Below are 14,264 nucleotides of genomic sequence, written 5' to 3' on the forward strand. Positions count from 1 at the left end.
GAGCTCCGGCTCCTTCTAGCAAGCTAAGAACTGAACAGATAACAGACAGAGAATCTTTCATGGAGTCAGGAGGAAAGAAGGAGGGAAAGAACAAATAATTATTGTTGATTCTGCAGGTTTCACCTGTTCTGTTTGGAGAAATGAATGATAAAGTCCTGGCAGGCATATATGCCTGTGTGTAAGGATTCAAAATAAGGTAGAAGTGCATTTCCATTATTACATATTCATATAGATAGTTTCCAGTATCTTTCCAAGAATGATGCTGCCATGGGATATTTCCCAGATTGCTGGTGTCCCAGTGGTCTCTTCCAGGAATCCCACCCAAAAAAAATAAAGGAAAGGTATAAAAATTTTATCAAATTTGAGTATGTTGAATCACTGTTCAGACATGAACCCCTGAAAATGCTGTTAATTACTACACAAACTCCCTCTATCTTCCCAAGAATCAGCACTGAATTCCTTGATCTTACTTCCCTCCCATTCTAGTATTGTGGCAATATTTTCAGAGTGCATGTAGCACCAGATGATAGACTGTAATGAGATTTTAACATTCTCGCACATAAGAACAGATAAAGTGCTGATGACATTGTAGGTTTTCAAATACTGCCAACACTTTAACAATATTCTCAAGTTAAAAGGCTCTTAAAGTGTGAGCCACTGTAGGTGCACTCAGTCAAGTCTTTACCACAGACATAATAACTATCCCCACCTTTAAACTGAGGCTTGGTAAACACCAGGAATATCTTGTGATGCGCCATTGGGATGGCCTCAACTCTTCAGTTAGACAAGGTATACTCTTCATCTTGAAGAGTGCCAGGCACCTGCATTTCCCACTGATTTCACTGGCAGAGAGAAGAAAAAAGGTGCTTGACTACTTCACACACTGGCTCAGGTTCTGAAAGCTTGTGTTAGTCATTAGAACACTCTGAAAAACAATCTACAAAGATTTGCTATAATTTTCATGAAGGACTTGTTTTGGCCTGTAGGTTTTCCTACTTAGCAAACTTGTACAATAATCAGCACAAAATTTATCATTAAATAACCTCTAGTACAAGTAAGCAGACAACCTGTCTTGTCTAAATCATTAAAAATTATTTCACTTTCCCTTATCCTTTTGGTAAGGGTTTGAGACAGATGAAAAGCCAGACAGTCAGCATGACTCCTTCCAAAATGAGATTGCGCAAAATAATCACCTTAGAAGCCTGCCTAGCCCAATGCAAATCAAGACACAGTGCTTAAAATTGACTTAAAGATTAAATTAGAATATACTGGGGGGAGCAATATTGTTAGTTTTTCAAACAACATTTTAAGTTTTAGGCAGTGGCATAACTTCTGTTATGCAGAAGCCTAGAAAGTCTGAAGGTTTTGGTAGACTATTTTCTTAAGCCGCTACTTGCTGTCAGGTTTGCCAAATAAAGTTGGAATTCAGTGAAACAGTAACAGGCAGGCTTTTCAGGTGCCATTATTTTTGGGTAATAATTTTAAATACCAGTAGAGCCTAGATTTTCAGTTGGTATATCTGATGTAGTTCTCTTTCCTCCATCATTCTTTCCAGGTATAACAAGTACGATGACCAGTTCATACTTCTTCCATGACGACTGAGCACTGGGCAGCAGAAGATAGATAAAGTTAAGGAGACCAAAAAGAAAAAAAAGTTAGTGTTACTTGCTTACCCTTCCTAGATTCAGCAGATCCTGGTTATATTTGTTCTGAGGTCCTAGCCTTTTCCTGCTGCCAGATAATGTATTTTCTGAAATTTAGGCTCCTCTTGGGGTTTCAATCTGTTCATTCTGCAGAGTGTAGGGTTTGCTTCAGTCAAAGGTAAAATAATGTACTTTACAGACTTCTAGAGTAAACTCTAATTTAAAATACATATCTAGCACTGCAATTTCAGCTAGAAGCTCTGAAACGACAGATACATGGTCCTCTTGGATGCCCTAGGTTGTCCCTGTGGCACTGTAATTTCAGGTTTACAGTTGCCTAAAGGGCTGTCCACATCTTCTGGAGGTCATCTGGGCCAGTTGCCCTGCTCAAGGAGGGCCACATAGAGCAGGTTGCCTGGGGCCATGTCCAAGTAGCTTTTGAATATCTCCAAGTATGGAGACTTGACAACCTCTTTGGGAGGCCTGTGCCAGTGCTCAGTCATCCTCACAGTGAAAAAATGTTTCCTACTGTTCAGAGGGAACCTCCTGCACTTCAGTTTGTGCTCATTGCCACTGGTCTGCTAGGCACCACTGAGAAGAACCAGATCCCTTTTCTTCACCCCCTCACTTCAGGTACTTGTAGACATTAATGATATTCTCCTGAACCTCCTCTTTTCCAAGCTAAATAGTCTCAGTCTCCCTCCTCCTGCTTCATGACTTTACACTTCCATTTTAATGGTTAGGTGTAGGAACTGAGCCAGTTTCAGACAAAGCTCTACGCAAATAAAACCTCAATGCAAAAAGCAAGACATCTGTTATAAAAGAAATAAAATTAATGCAAGTTTTTGTAGGTCCTTAATGTTTTATAGTGAACTTGGTGGCACTTTAGTTCTTTCTGAAAGGACAGGTGCTGAGAATGCATTTGAAAAATAAAGAAAAGTGCTTCATCTTACAAATAGAGAGCTGCAGAATTGAAAGCTGTTGGCATTTGGAAAAATTGTCTCATATGCTTCAGAATACATTAGAGTCCTGAATTATGCTGGGTTTTGGTATTCAGACAGAAAAACAAGTGTGTTGGAAATAATAATAAACAGACCTAAAATCACATTGGGGTTAAATTCGCCAAGATGCAGAAATGTATATTTTCTAAATTTAATTATTTTTTTTTTCCCCTCAGTCCTCAAAGGGAAAGCTATTGTTTTAAGTGGAAACCAAGACTTGCAGAATATGTTGTTTTCCAGAGGAGCAAAGGAGTCTTCTGAAGGCTACAAGGAAGACACCCTTGCATAGAATCTCTGGATTTATTTTTCTCTCAGAAAAACATGAATGCAAAGAATATTTGGGATTTTGAGGGGACCTCTCTAACACAGTTTTCAAGTCAGTTGATTTGCAAATGTTTTGATCATAATATAGATTAAAAGGCGAGAACCAGAAAACCCCACACTCCCTGCTAATTAAAAGATGACATTTCCTTCTTTTACTCTGTGGCATATACAGACACAAAACCTCAGGCTTTCAGTATTTGTTGCTCTGAGACTTTTTCAAAATATAAATAGGATTATAAATTCAACACAGACTTCAGACAGGTGGATTGAATGTACAGGGAAAAATCTTGGGGTAACTCCACTGAAATAAGTGGAAATATTCCAGGACAAAGATACAGTCATAACCCAGCAAGTATTTTCTATGAGGTAAATGTTTGTGGGTGAATTGTTTCATTTCCACAGTAAACAAAAAATGAGCTCGTTGTCAGTAGGGTAATTAATTTTGAGAAGCTATAAGTAACCAGCACCAGTGCATTTTGTTACATATTCTGAGAGACAGTTCAGGAATAGGAAAGAGTTCTCAAAGCAGACAAATAACAGCTAACAACTTTCTTTGCGCTAAGAGTTGCATTTTTTCTTAACTGAACAACATATGGGCTTTTATAGTAACAATACATCACATGCATTTGTCTTAACTGGCTGGAATTGCACTGATGCTATGGACATGTGAGACCCAGTTGCTGTAAGTCTCAAGGAACGCAGATCAATGAGCAGCAGACTTTACCTGTGCAAAGAAGTGCAATCCCTGTGTAAGAAAACTCTGTCATCTTTTACAGTTCTGCCACTTGGAAAGGGACAAGCAAGCTAAAAGCAGAGTTCAAAACCACGCCCACCCTATCCTATAGTGCAACAAAAGGGCAGAGTTGCTTTGCCTTCTGCTAATTAAAATGGCCATTCACTGGAAGGTATTGTGGGAATATGTACTTATGATAAAGTCAGTCCTCAGTTTGAGTTAAGCTACAGGATTTTTATAAAAGGACTTGAAAGGGGGGAAAAAAGGCACTTTTCCACATCCTCTGTATTTGAAATGCAGTTCATAAGACTTCCTGTAAACTTGTTTTTGAGATGGGTTTCATACAGAAGCTTTAAGAAAATATTAATGATGATGCATATTTCACAAAAACAACAGATGTGTCTCCAGTGGAGTTCCTGAGGTTTGAGATCTTTATCACAGAATGATGCTCTGCAATTCACCTGCTCCTGACCTCCTCACATTTCAGTTTGGTGGATGTTACCTCAGAGTTTTCAAGCACATTACTGACTGAGAAAAGGCTTTCCAAAAACTGTGATACTTGAAACATTAATTTTGAAAACCTGATTTAAATGTACAGTGTATTTGATGTTTTAGTTCATATAATTTCTGTAAGAAGAGGTATGTTTGATATGTTTCTCTGAAGCATTATTTCAATTAGAGTTAAGGCCAAGAGATAATTAACGGGGCTTGAACAAAAAATCTCATACATCAGATTAATTTACTTTTTTTTTTTAAGAAATAGTGAATATTTAGATGTGTGTGAAATACAAAAATGTAAGATCTAGATTCAAAACTGTTTTGATTTTTCAGGAAGAGTAGATTCTGAATCCTGCATTTGTTGTTTCTAAATATTCTTACCAGAAATTTTCAGTATATTTTTAAGTAGATATTTTTTTAAACTTCTCCTGCTCACATTCCTGAATAGAGTGGCTTATCATTTGTATCCATCTGATACAAACAGGTTATTCTAACTGCACAGGTACACCTTTTGATGTCTTCCTTTACATAACTGAGAGATCACTGCTCAGGAATAATTCTTCTGTCTTCTTGGATATTGACCTGAGATTTTGTCCCATCAATTTTCTCCATACTTACTTAGTCCCAGGATAGCCATTGCATTCAATAATCAAAATTAAATAATCAAGTTTGCTGATGACACCAAGCTGTGTGGCGCAGTTGACATGCCAGATGGAAAGGATGCCATCCAGAGAGACCTTGACAGGCTTGAGAGATGGGACTGTGCAAATCTCATGAAGTTCAACAAGTCCAGGTGCAAGCTCCTGCACACTGGTCAGGGCAATCTCAAGCACAAATTCAGTCTGGATGGAGAAGGGATTGAGAGCAGCCCCAAGGAGAAGAACTTGGGCGTGTTGGTAGACGAGAAGCCTGACATGACCTGTCAGGGCACACTTGCATCCTGGACAGCCAACAATATCCTGGGCTGCATTAAAAGAAGGATGACCAGAGGGTCTGATTCTACTGCTGTACTACACTTTTGTGAGACCCTGCCTGCAGTACTGAATCAAACTCTGGGGTCCCCAACACTAGAAGGATATGCACCTATTGGAGTGGGTCCAGAGGAGGGTCATTAAGATGATCAGAAGGACGGAGCACCTCTCCTGTGAAGACAGGCTGAGAGAGCTGGGGTTGTTCAGCCTGAGAAGTCTCTGAAGAGACCTTACCAGAACTTTCCAGTACCTAAAGGAGGCTACAAGGAAGATGGAAAAGGACTTTTCACTAGGGCATGTAGTGACAGGACAAGGGGGAATGGCTTTAAACTGAAAGTAGTTTTAGATTAGATATTCGAAAGACATTCCTAACTATGAGACTGGCGATGCATTGGAACAGGTTCCCCAGAAAAGTTGTGGATGCCCCATCCTTCGAAATGTTCAAGGCCAGGTTAGATGGGGCTCACAGCAACCTGGTGCAGTGGAAAGTGTCCCTGCCCATGGCAGAAGGGTTGGATCTAGATAATGTTTAAGGTCCCTTCCAACCCAAACTTTTCTGTGATTCTATGATTATATAAATGTCTACCTCATTATATAGATAACATACATAATACAGTCAGCCACCTGCTCTTTATTTGCAGCTCTTCCTGTTAAAAAGCATTTCGCAATACACTCTGACTCCTAATTTGTATGTCTTAAAGCACCTTTCATGGGAAACATTGATCACATTATCTGTAAAAGGAGTATTTCAACTATGCAATCTTTTGTTGTAACAGGCCAGTGGTTGTGCTCTGATTCTTAAGAAATAAGGGTTTGCTTATTTTTCCTGTGAGATGTTTTATTTTAAAGTTGATCACAGAGGTGCCTATGAATATTAGGTACCTGAAAAGTTTTGGCATTGTGACTATTTTCTATTGGCATTGCTTGACAATTCTATTCCTCCTAGAACATCCTTGCATCACTTTGATGTTGGTGCATATACACATTGTATAATGCATTATATCAAAGTATTAAATGTTAATTGATTTTAAATAATGTTATTTCTAGAATAGCAAATAAAAAAGTCTTGATTGTGGAAAAAATAAAATGGATAATAAAGAGAATTTAGTCTGCAACTGGATGCTTGGGCACACTAATGACAGTTTTGAATGTATTAGATTATGAGTCATAGTGTTTTACATCTGTGATTACAGTCAGGTGCTAAAAAAAAGCAGGCAGGGAGGAAAACAGTGGAAAAAAGAAAGGATTGAAGAACCTGACATCTGCAGAGAGTGAGGAAGGATCGAAGAACCTGACATCTGCAGAGAGTGAAGAAGGATCTACAGAGAAGTGTGTTTCTGTCAGTAAGGAATTATTGCATGGCAGCAGACCATAAACTGCAAGGTAAGAACCTTTACATTTTTTGGTAACTAAAAACACAGTTGTGTCTGTTTCTGATACTCAGAGCCAGACTTTCCTGTCACCAAGTATTTTCTTGGAACATATGTCAAGTGCTGCTGAAGGTGTCAGCATAACAGACTGAAAAAATCTGCTTTGAAACAAAAGCATCAAGTGTCTTATTCTTTATAAACACAAATAATATCACAACAAGGTTCACTAAAAGGTACGGCAACTTTTATAAGACAGCATAGGAAATGCATCATTTGTGAAAGATACAGAATTAAAAGGAGGTTGTATTTTGAACCTCTTTTTGTATTTTTGCAGAATATTCAAAATTCTGATTTTTATTCACTCAATTATTTTTAATTTCTGGTAACTCAAAATTTTGAACTTGGCCAAAGTTTATGTGTTAACTGTTTATAGTTATGCAAAGATGTTACAAAAATCACAAATGACAATAATTTTCATTATTTTATCTTTACTTTTATTGATGAACTGCAATGTAGTAGTAGTAGTACCAGTAGTAGTAGTAATAAAAATAGTAATAATAAAAATAAAAAATACATCCAAGCCCCAGATGCCATGTGTGTGAACTGTTGCAACCTTCTATGTTTTAACATGCTCCAATCAAGCTAAGTTCAGGTGATCTGTGAAAAGTTTATCTGATAAACTCTAGTTCACATAACAACAAAGATTTTCAGGATACTGGGCACAACGAACTCTAGACAAACTATTTTAGGTCTACGTGGTCAGCCTTGCTCCCAGTGCCATATTTCCCGTTCAGCCTTAGGCAAAATAACTCATACACCTAAATTAACAGGATAGTCACTAAACCTTTGCAAGCACTTGGTGAAGAGACACATAGAGTCTGACAAAATGCAATTCACAGCAAGGGACCAAATTAGATACTCTAAATCATTTCTTGAGAAATTTCCTTGGTTATGTCTATAAAGAGAGACTCAGGAATGTTTCCTGGGATAGGAGCCCTGAACTTGTCCTGGTTTCATGATGGGATATAACATAGAATGCATCTCTTCCTTTCCTAGTTATCCCAATATATATGCTAAGTATTTTTTATTATTTTAGTAGAATAAATATGTCACTCAGGATATCCCACAAAATAAAGCGTTGAAAAGTTCAATTTATTAATTCTACAAAGAGAATTATATTACGAATACATGAATCAAGATCCAGTGAAATTCGAAAGAGCATTTTTACATCCCTTTTCCACAAAATGTGAACGATTCTTGAGAAGAAAATCAAGACTAGAAAAAGACTCCAGGGAAACACAGCAATGACTCATTGCAATTCATTTGTTTAGTACGCTTTGTTTTGTTACATGAGTACTATTGAATACTTCAATAAACAGATATACATTCTTAGGTGACTAAGTCTAATTCTAAAATTAATAAGTCTAATATCTAAAATGAATACTAACTTGCTCTCATAAAAGTTATGCACTAGTTAGCTTCTGAATAACCTTTCCATAGAAGTTAAATTTTTTTTTTAAGTTCTCCATTTTCAATTTAACTCACTTTTATGTCTCATCTTCTTTTTGATACTTCTGGTTATCTGAAACTAAACACCAAAATAAGTTGTAAATTTTGAACATTTTGCAAGATCTAATAGTCTGATTTTATAAGACATATTTGTCTCCACTGACAACCAAGAAAACCTGTAAAAAGCCCCACAAGCTCACTTATCTCAGAAGACAAATCTAGCACTTACTTCACAATCACTATGTGGGACATGACCATCAGATGTCTGGAATTCAAGAATGCATTTCATAAAGATTCAGACAGGTCCTTGTAGTTACATTCCAGTCTGAACTATGTTCCAGGGAAGGACGTCACTGCTCTTTCTACAAGATTGCTACATTCGTATTTTATTGCCTTGAGCCTTGGAGTACAAGATGACAGATATCTAAAAAATAACAAAAAATGGACAAATGGATTAGTTGTCTGAGCTCAGCCTAGAAATGCTCCAAAAGTAAACTCACTGACATTTTCTTTATGGATGTTTTCTCCATAATTTCACTGAAATTTTTTCTACCTGCATATTTATCAAAGAGTTTAAATTTTGGCTGTTGCAATATGAAGAATCTCACAGCTTAATGATGGTCTTAAAAATTTTAAATGGTTTAACTGAATGTTATTTATGTAATAACATGAACTCTTTAAAGCAACTAATCTCTAATGGAAATAATTCTCTCAGGTTCAAGGTCTATGATACATTTTCCCCAAGCCGTGTAACACATCCATGCCAACAGAGGGATAAGGCTTTACTAAATTTTTAGGGGAGAAGACATCTGATAATGCTGAAATATCATCCCTATAAAAAAGTGTTCAGCTACAGCTTGCAAGGACCTCTCTAACACATCAGGTAGAAATAAAGACAATCTGTCATCATAATGGTCATGAGCAAAAAGTTGTTTCAACTGCTCTCATTCTGGAGTGCTCAAAATCCAATTCTAAACAGATTTTATTCACCTATAGAGACCCACCAGTTTAACTATTATTTGATAACTCTACTGTAAAATCTTATGAATTTTATACATAATATCAAAGCCCAGAACTCTGATTTGGTGTAATTCAAGTTTACAGGAAATTAATAGGCTTTGGGTTCAAGCCTATGACCAAGGCACAAACTGTTCGAAAGCAAAGGTCTGACCTCCCCAGTTAACAAGTCATACAGTTCCAAAACTATCCACAGGGATAACATGCTTGCTAACACAAAAATTAGTGCCTTCCACAACATCATTTGTTATCGAGAATTACCTGCTTGTGAACAGAAGATGCTTGTCTATAAATCTATGACATAACCATTTGAATTGAAGTCAGTATAAGCAAAACATAGTGATTTTGTCAGAAAACACCTTATTTGTTTAAGGAATAACTTATATATTCCAGACTTAGAATGAAGTGCATGACACATTTCATTCTTTTCTCTCACAATAATAAATAAAATACATTTGGTAAAATGGTGGACTTGGCTGAACAAATAATAAATAATAATGATGATGCCTGCAGAAAAATCCATAAAACCTAATTATTCTGGCTTTTATCCAGCATATATAAAAAGTTGGAAACATATTTCTTTGCTGAAGCAAGATGTTTCTGACAAAAATATATCAATAACTTTACTGAGATATTTAAGTAAGATTTACTTCACATGTGAAATGGTAATTCCTTGGAAATTTTTTTAGCAATACATTTTGTTGTCTTGATAGAACTACTTTGAAACCCCAAACTTTTTAATGGAAATACTTTACATCAGAGGACAATATTAAAAACAGAAGATGGAGTACAGTAGGAGCCAAGAAATAGCACCACAGAGACAGCATAGTACATATGAATACTGTATGGTAAGCCTTAATTTTATTAGACATAACACAATTGTAGATTAATAGAAGTTTAAAAAGAGGGAAGGAAAAAAAGGAAAAAAAAAAACCCTTGGTTTTTGAAAGAGTCCAACTAATCAAGAAAATGCATAATTTTAAGAATTTATAAACTAGAAGTTGACAGTCATTTTCTCAAGCACTCAGAAACATTGCCCCTTTATATTACTATGCTTTATGAATTATGAATTTTCGCTGATGAGGAAGCCTAAGGGTGACAATGGAGCTTCAGTGTCAGTAATGCATTGTCGTTTCACACTGTGTGAGTTCCTACTGTACCTAGATGGATTTTTCAAGCTTAAATAATGTTACTGACTGCCAAAGATTTTATTAAGAGGTCTGATGATATTATACACTCTGCTAGTAGGATACTAATCCCTATTAACTAGAAAAGGGTCAAATACTTTGAGAGATTGCCAGGGCTTTTTTTTCCTGCCAGGGGTGTTCAGATGTAGTTATACTCCCCCACCATAATTCACCTGTTTTGAGTCAGATAGTGAAATAGAAAACCTTTTTTCCTGCCTCAAGAAGAATGAAATTTGAGCAGAAAAGACAGTTGTTCTGTGAGATTTTACATGGCTCCTGTTGCCAACGTAACAATTTCTTTTGGCTTTGAAAGGTTTGGTAATGGTTGCCCTAGCTACAACTCGGGCAGTATAGAACAAGAGGCCTATTTATCTCATGTAGTTATATATATACACACAGAAACACACCTTCACATTAGGGAAGGACAGATTTAGTAAAACCAAATTATGGAAACACTGAAGTTAGGAAAAAATTCTGAATAACATTCAAGGAATGTGCTGATAGTAGAGCCATTGGCACTGGCTTGAGTCAATCCATCCCATACCTGAAAATATGATGTTCAAAAATTAAAAAGAAAAAAGAAGAAAAAGATAAAGTGTAAATTAGAGATCTCATCCACTTACCTAATCAGGTACTTAATATTTGAAGTGTAGACTCAAAAAATGATGAAGAATACAGAATACTTATAATTTTGAACTTGCGGAAACAATTTTTTACCTAAGAACTTCTGAATAAATTTGAATTGGAAAATCAGGTCCATTATTTTAAATATAACTTTAATATTTTACTGATATATCACAGTAAAACATTCTTTGAGTTAAAATGGAAAAGACAATTCCCAAGGATGGACTTTTAGACATAGGAGGTGAGCAAAGCAATGATGAAAGACACCAAATAGAAATTCATTAGCTGATTGAAAAATGGATTGATTGTACTGGATCACAAAAGGAAAAAGTTTTGCAGGTGCTGATGGGGAGAAAACTGCTCCAGGAATATCAAACTAACATATTTTTTCGATCTAAAAAGTACAAATCCATTTTAATGAGGTGTTCAAATTGTGTGCAAAGTTAGGGCAGGGTGGGGATAACAGCTGGCATACAAAAGCTTCCATAAATATTAGGTTCAAAAGCTGCAGTGACAAATCAATAATAGTAAGAAATTAAGGCAAGAAAAAAGAGGACACTGGGTACAAGTATAAAAGGAAGAAATGTCTGTCTTATAAAATCTAGTTCCTCTAGCTAATGTTTGAATGAGTATCACAGACTCTACCTTCTTAGAACAAAAGCATATTATATGAACACCAGATTTGTGGAGGAAAAGGTGCCTGATTTTTTTGTTTTCTTCTGATGAAGACCATGATGGTCACCCCAGAAAATTTTAAAAAAAGAGGGAATTTTAAAAACATTTTCTGTATATTGTGGATTACTGTATTTTCTGATTTTCATTTATCCCACTGAGATTTAAAATTACCAAGGTGAAATGTTTGCATATAGAGGGTTTTATTTTCATTGAAAAAAGCAAAATATACAAAATATCCACAGTTTTCTCCTATACTTAGACTTAAAATCTAATCTATCTTTTCAAAGAAGTTTTTATGAAAAGAAATGTCATACAGTAGATGCTTAAGGAATATTGTTTGCTTCTCTTATGAGGCTTCAGTGTGTAAGCAAAACAATATTGATTTTAAAATGAGATTATAAAAAAATTCTGGTTCTTATTTGATTTCAAAACACTTAAAAGTATCTTAAAAAAATAGAAAAGAAGGCATGACTCATACAGTAATTTCAGCTCAAAAATGGGTGAGTGGCAGTAAGTCAGAGAAAGCGACTATGTATTTCAATTGGTTTTAATTCTATATAAAATATTGCCTGTCATTTTTATGAAGAGCAGCAATGTGTAACCTTGAAAGGAATTTTGTTTTGCCACAGTGGGACTTTTTACAAGGAAATGCAGTGATGGGATAAGGGGGAATGGCTTTAAACAGGAAAAGGGGAGTTTTAAATTAGGTGTTAGGAAGAAATTATTTACAGTGAGGGTGGTGAGGCACTGGAACAGGTTGCCCAGAGAAGTAGTGGATGCCCCATCACTGGAAGTGTTCAAGGCCAGTTTGGACGGGGCTCTGAGCAACATTTTTTTCCTTTTTTCCTGTGTATTTGCATACCAGCTGAATTTATTTATTTTGTTATGTCTAGTGGAAGGTCTAGTAGAAGGTGTCCCTACCCATGACAGAGGGGTTGGAGCTAAATGGTCTTTAGGGTCCCTTCCAACCGAAATCACTGCATGATTCTATGTTCAAGAAAATGGTTCTTTTCCTCTACAGCCAAAAGAAATCTTTGGTTGTTTTTTTTTCTTGCTTTTTTTTTGTTGTTGTTGTTGTTGTTGTTGTTGTTGTTGTTGTTGTTGTTTTTTAACAACTTATTTTGAGTTTGCTTTATACCAGCTCATCACTGGAATAACATGGGTAAAAAGTCTGTGTTTCCTCTGTGGTCAAACATGACACTGATGAGCAAATAAAGAACTACCCATTCATCTGTTTTCATGATGTGCTGTCAAAAAGAAGCAAAATGGTAATTGAAATAATATTGTTCAATATCAGTACAATAAACCATGGATATAAGACATAATTTGGGAAGGTAAGAACTTTCATTTTTCTGAAATACAAACTCATCTCTCAGCAGCTCCAGCCAATCAGAATTGAGACAATGTATTTTCTTAAAGAAAAAAACCCCAAACAACAAAAAAAGTCCAAAGAAAACAACCAACTAACCAACCAAACTTAAACACTAATTTGGATACTAAAGCTTTGGAAATACCTTAACACAGAGTTGAAATAAAAGGTTTACAGCATTCAGGGAAAAAAAATTGTGTCTGTGAGGGTAAGTCAGTTTTAGAAGACCAGCTGCCTGTTCTGAGTCTTAATCAAGTATTCAAAAGTGCTCATATAGAATGAACACACTGTATCAGTATTATTATCATAAAATAATTAATGCTGACCTTCCTTTAAACAGATTCAAACAGAAAACAGGAATATTTACACTGCCCTAAAAAAATCTAATGAAATATTAAATAATCTACGTAGGATTTTAAGAGGTAGTTAAGGAAAACAAACTTCTAAAGTTACAAATATTTTTATCATTATCTTGTTTCTCTCTGTGGCACAAGACAATATTAGCAAAACACTTTAAATATTAGATAGTTCTCAATGATATTGTGGTTCTTAGCTCATAACTATGTTTTATTGTACTTTTTTTCCATCTGTCTAGTAATTATTTTGGCCAGTAAACCAACACTAAGATCAGCATAACAAACCAGTTGGACTTCCAGAATACAGTCTCCCTAAACAATATAAGCTGCTTGACCCTACTGCTTATCTGAGTCACCTTGCACGCAAATATTTAAAACATTCTTTTGCTTTGGTTTTCATCACACTTTATTACCTATGGCAAACCTTTAGAATTGAGGGAGCTTATATACTTTTAGCTTTTAGAATGAGGTACACATTAGGGAAAAAAACAACAAAAACCAAGCTCTAAACTTCAGCAGGCTCAAATTAATATTTTTTTCTGGGGACATATGTCAAGCCAACACATTTCCCCATTCACTGAGTCAAATGATTCTTTTTATTTCACCTTAAGTGGAAGGAAATGGTCTCCCTTAGACAGGAACAATATTACTTCTTTATGGTTGCACATTATTGATTACTGCATGGGGAAATATTACATCTGCTCATTTGAAGAGCTCCTCTCAAATGAATAGGACTCTTCTGCTACACTAAAATATAGACTGAAAAAAAAGGCTGAGGCACATTTTCCAATTCTGGATTAAAAAAATGCATCTGAATATTTTTATCCTTATTGTAGGCATAATTGATATCAATAAACTGTAATGTAACACATAAATCAATTCAGTATTCTGACTCAAACAGGTGTCCATTCGCCTAAAATGAAATAAGGAAGAAGAAAGAAATACTTAGAATTCAAACCACTACTTCCAAGAAGTGGACAGGATTTG

The 14,264-nt window shown here is 35.7% G+C and overlaps 1 long non-coding RNA gene across 1 annotated transcript in view; it reads left to right on the top strand.

Annotated features, from left to right (window-relative positions):
- The first annotated feature begins 6,424 nt into the window (after positions 1 to 6,424).
- Positions 6,425 to 14,264, top strand: part of LOC121674519 — a 39,703-nt gene continuing 31,863 nt past the window's right edge. The window contains exon 1 of the long non-coding RNA XR_006019659.1: positions 6,425 to 6,553. This is a non-coding gene — a long non-coding RNA (uncharacterized LOC121674519). The remainder of the gene's footprint in view (positions 6,554 to 14,264) is intronic.

Source organism: Corvus kubaryi, unplaced genomic scaffold (genome assembly GCF_017639235.1).
Source record: "Corvus kubaryi isolate FWS band 111438036 unplaced genomic scaffold, C.kubaryi_AGA036_p1.0 68, whole genome shotgun sequence".
NCBI lineage: Eukaryota > Metazoa > Chordata > Aves > Passeriformes > Corvidae > Corvus > Corvus kubaryi.